Here is a 5,125-nt window from a genome sequence, read left to right as displayed (position 1 = left end):
CACTTTTCATTTTCTGAGCTACATTTGGTAATTCTTGTAAACCCACACGATCTATGGTCTGGTTTAGGTATTGGAATGTTGTGGATAATGAAAAAGGTTTTGGTTTTAGCCCTTGTCCTTGGAAACCTTTCTAAGTGGTAGCATGAGTCTGCTTTTTGACCTCAGCAGGTACGGTACAATAGATAAAACTGCGTCTTTGAATGATGACGCTGATCTTGCTTTGCTTCTGGATACTGACCCTAGGTGTTGTTTTCATTATAAGTTTCTGGGATATGAATACATTTTGGGTCTATTCATTTTCTTCTAATTTTCCTCTTTCTAGTGTTTTGAGGATCTGCTAATTGAGGTTCTAATGAACTGTAAGCCACACCTGAATAAGTGCTTTACCTTGGGAAGAATTAGAAATAGGAAAAAAAAAAAAAGCAGAAGCTGTGATTCCGAAAATCCTTGCTTGAATATCTGCCATTTTTCATATAAATGTTAGGAAGCCCAAAGGCTTCTAGGCAGCAGATTTAGTTTCAGGCGAAAGATAAGGCTTGTCTTTCAAAATCAAAAGGCATATTTTGCTCATGATATTTTGAGGGTGTGCTTCTTCCAGGCCACTGATGATTTGATGGAGGAAGTGGAGGCTACTAGCTTCCGATTTTCCCCCAAGGTGTAGGGGGTGGGGAGAATGTTCCATTTCTGTAGGCCGTGTGGCCTGGTCACTTTCTCAGCACATACATTGCCAGTTCCCCTCTGGCGGCAATTCACAGCTTACCCTCAAGAACTCCATCTCCCTGCCCTGGGTGTAACTAGAGACAGGGATAATCCCATGATGTAAATCGAGATTGTGTAAATTAAGTTTTTAATGAAAACTGAGATTACCAGCTCTTCAGTTCCAGTTAGTTTCAGAGAATGACAATGACTAACATGTAGTGAGTGTTCACTGTATATAGAGTGTTTGCATGTCTCAATCTCTCAAAGTCTAATGTAGTCTCAATTTTATAGTTGAGGAAATAGAGACTCTAAAACGTTTTAAAACTCATCAAAACTTGCAGAACTGGAGCAAACCCAGGAATATGGAACAGGCCTGTCTGGTTTCAGAGCCTGAGTTCTTACCACCACATTGTTCTTTTGAGGTTGGTTTTGCATTCCCCAAAGACCCTAAACCTCTTACTTATTTGTTTCAGAGATTTGAGATTTTGGAAATGAAACATTTTATAGAATTAAAGAAGGATGACATCAGATGTTCTGGGAAAGGCTGCATGCACGTTTTGCCTGCACCTTTCCTCACCCTCAATCCCTGCTACCAGACAACCAGGTTTTGTTAGAGAGGTATGGAGTGCTGCAAACTTAGATTCACCAAACTTAGATTCACCAAACTGTGGCCATGGAATACAGGTCTTCACAAATTCTTAGCACCATCGATCACATAAAACAGACACTCGTTTTCTAGCACTGAGTTAACATATTACCACAAACATAGTGGCTTAAAACAACACATTTATAATCTTAATGTTCTGGAAGTCAGCAGTCGAAAACTGATCTCACTATGCAAAAACTAAGGTGTTGACAAGCCTGTGTTCCTTTCTGGAGACTCTAGGGAGAATCTCTTTCCTTGCCTTTTCCAGCTTCTAGAGGTTGCCTGTGTTCCTTGGCTCATGGCCCTTTCCTCCATCTTCAAGGCCAGCAGCAAGGCAACTTCTGGTATCTCCCTCTCTCTCTCTCTGACTTTCCTGCTTCCTTCCTTCCCTTATGAGGACCCTTGTCGTTATATTAGGCCCACCCAGAAAAACAAGGATAATCTCATCTCAAGCTCCATAGCTTAATCCTACCTGCAAAATCCCCTTTGCTCTGGAAAGGTAACATACTTATTGGTTCCAAACATTAGGATGTGGACATCTTTGGGGGACCATTTTTGTGTCTATTACAAGTACTTAGTTATATGCAAGGCATTGTGCTATGCCCTGGGTAAGCCGTAGTGGGCAAAAATAGCAGTCCCTGCTGTTAGGACAGTTTACAGTCTACAGAATGGTACTATTCCCCAACTTCCTACAATCTCAACACACGGAAAACATTGCGAATTATATATGATACCATATAAGCCACCAGAAGCCACTCAATCTCTTCATGCTAGCCACTCTGAGCCAAATTCAACTCTTCCCTTGTTTTCAACTCCTATAACCAATTACTTCTGAAGTCTCACTCAACCTATCTGAGAAATAACTCAAGTATTTCCTTGCAAGCTTGACTAACACTGACCTCATCAGCTGCCACTAGGGCACTACAGTCACCTATCACCTGTTTCCTGTCCCCAACCTCACCCCATGCTAGCCCATTGCCCTCACCCTGGCTCCACTTACCGTGCTAAACAAGTTACTATTTCTCTTCAAACTGTTCATTACTTCCTTACTGTCCCCAAGAAAGAAAAGAGAAGGGTGCTAAGGCACTCAGAAGGGTGGTGGTTAGGAAAACATGGCTGACCTTAAATGAGTGCTCACTATGTGCCAGGCATCCTATGGACATGGGTTATATGGACTGTCCCACTTAAACTTCAAAATATCATCAGCATCAACATTCTAATTTATAAATGAAAAAAACAGGGCCAAAAAATTATTAAGTGACTTGATCAAGGGCAGAGATAACTAGTAGAACTAGGCGTTTGGACCCCAACTTGTAGAAATTCACAAAATGATTCTAAAATGTACATGAAAAGAAAGAAGGACTAAGGTAGCCAAAATTACTTTGCAAAAGAAGAAAGTGAGAGTTTTATCACTACTTGATTCAAAACTCATTATAAAACGACAGTAATTAAGATAAGGTGGTATGGCCTTTGGGTCCTGAAGGAATCCACGTCAAATATGCATGAGGGAATTTTTTTTTTCATGAAGGAAAAGTTCTATATCTTGATTGCAGTGGCGATTGCACAATTGAAAACATTTTTCAAAACTCACAGGTCTGTACACTCAAAAAGGAAAATTTTACTCTCTGTATATTATACTTAATAAAAAACATTCATACTTGACCTTAATGAACATGGAACAAACCGGTTTACTATTGCAAATTAGGGTATTTATCTTGCAATTAATTCAATTCTCTTCTTCCTCTAGTATATCTTACCCTTTGTCACTGTGATAAGGAACATTTTCATAATTAAAAGTTGATGGTGACAGAGATTCCTTCCTTGACCAAACTTTAGTCAGGCTCCAGAACCTTCTCCTAGGCCCATCCGTGCACTTCCTGGTAGAAGCCAGTTTTGGCAAGAACCCTGCTCCGTCAGTTTAACCAGAACCCCCTCACACCCCATACCCGATCACATTTCTCATCCTCTACCATCCCCCAGGCGATGCCTTGATCACCCTGGCCTGTCTTCAGCACCCACGTGCCCATGCTGCATTTGGAGTTGAGCCCAATCTCTCCCCCCCACCCTCACTGGAAAATCCCATTGCGGTGGTCCCTCTCCCTACCGTGATGCTTCTGGGTAAGGTCTACCTTACTATCTTTGTAATGGGCTGTGGGAGGGGCCTTCGGTCACATGATGTCCCAGAGCTAGAGCCCCCCTCCCCCAGGGATTTGCTGCAGTGTGTCTTGGGGCCTGAACACAGGAAAGGCACATCAGTCTCAGGGCAAGTGATGGAGGGTTAACCAGAGATGAGGCCAACAAGCAACGTATCTTCACCTTCACTTGCTCTCTGTAGTCCGTATTTTCTGGCTGGGCCCTCTAATTAGCTGCAGCAGGGGAGAGGTGGAAAAATCTAGACCTAGACCTCAATGGGTATGGCACAAACCAGTTTGCTAATTGTAAATTAGCTCAATTATCTTGCAATTAACTGAACTCTCTTCTCCCACTAGCGTATCTTAGCCTGGCCGTGAGTTTTCTCAGCATGTGCATCTAGGTCAGGCTGCTGGAGGGGAGGGCAGCCATCGGAGTCCTTATAATCAGCCAGTGTGCTCATTAACGTGCTTGGAGAGCTCCAAGGACGGTGTGCTCTCGGAGCAATTTTTTTTAAAACCCCTCATCTTGTGGGAAGACCAGGCAATTAGGGAGTGCAAGTGGAGGGGTCGGCTGAAGCACGCTAAGCGCTGCCGGGCCCACGGACGCACGCTGGAATACACGCGCAGCCGGGGCCAGAGCCAGAGCCTCGTCCAGGGCACCTGTGGCCAGAAGGCCTAGGGGTCCACCCGGCGGGGGCTAGGGAGAGGGCCACAACCTCCACTGGAGGCCGTGGTGGCTTTGAGGACTCTCTCTCTGTCTTTCTCTCTCACCCGCGAGTGCACGCGCGCGCACACACACACACACACTCACCCCCCCCCACATGACACTGTCCATTTCACTTGGACATGGAGTAGCACTCCCCTTGTCCACACAGCCAGATATATCAGAGAGCACACATTTCTCGACTGCACTGAGAAGCAATGGCCCACCTCTCCCACTGAGCTTCAGTCGTGGGTGGCACAGATGCCGCCCGTGCCCTGCCCCGATCCCCACGGCGCTCAACACTCTCTCCACGGATGGAGCACTACTGCAAGCGCCTGTGACTCTCCGTAGGAGGGTATCGTCCGGCCGCGTCAGCATGGGTGGCTCTCCTAAGGGGCAAGCTGGAGTGACGGGCAACAGTGGCAGGGCTGTCCTCAGCCAACGGGAGAAAGGAGCGGAGGGATAAACACCCCAGTTTCCCTGCCTCTCAGGTAGAAGAACCCGACCCGTGTTTGGTTCTTTCCCCCCACCCCCACCCCCCGGAGCTCCCCAGCAGGGACCAGCTGTCCACAGGGGTCTTCTGCTCCTGGACGTGCCCGCTGTTGTCGTCTTTCCCGGGTCATCCCCTTTCCCCAACCGGTGCTTCTGCGGATGAGCCCCCAGGTCAACCGCTTGCACTCAGATCCCCTTCTCAGGGTGTACTTCTGGGGAAACCCAACCTAAGACACAGCCAGGGCAAGCACCGCAGAAATGGTCCAACCCCTGGCAGGGTGGCAGGTGAACCTCTCTCTCTCCCTCTCTCTCTCCAGCCAGTGACAAGAACCCCGGGATGTCGGCGAAGGGGCTGCATTGGGATCACGCTGGTGGTTTCCAGAGCAGGTCTACAGTGGAGTGGTTCTCAACCAGGGCACGATCTCGGCGCCCCCGCGCCCCCCCCCCCCCCCC

This window comes from Ursus maritimus (assembly GCF_017311325.1).
Source record: "Ursus maritimus isolate PB19 chromosome X unlocalized genomic scaffold, ASM1731132v1 scaffold_X1, whole genome shotgun sequence".
Taxonomy (NCBI): Eukaryota; Metazoa; Chordata; class Mammalia; order Carnivora; family Ursidae; genus Ursus; species Ursus maritimus.
Note: the sequence above shows the minus strand (reverse complement) of the source record.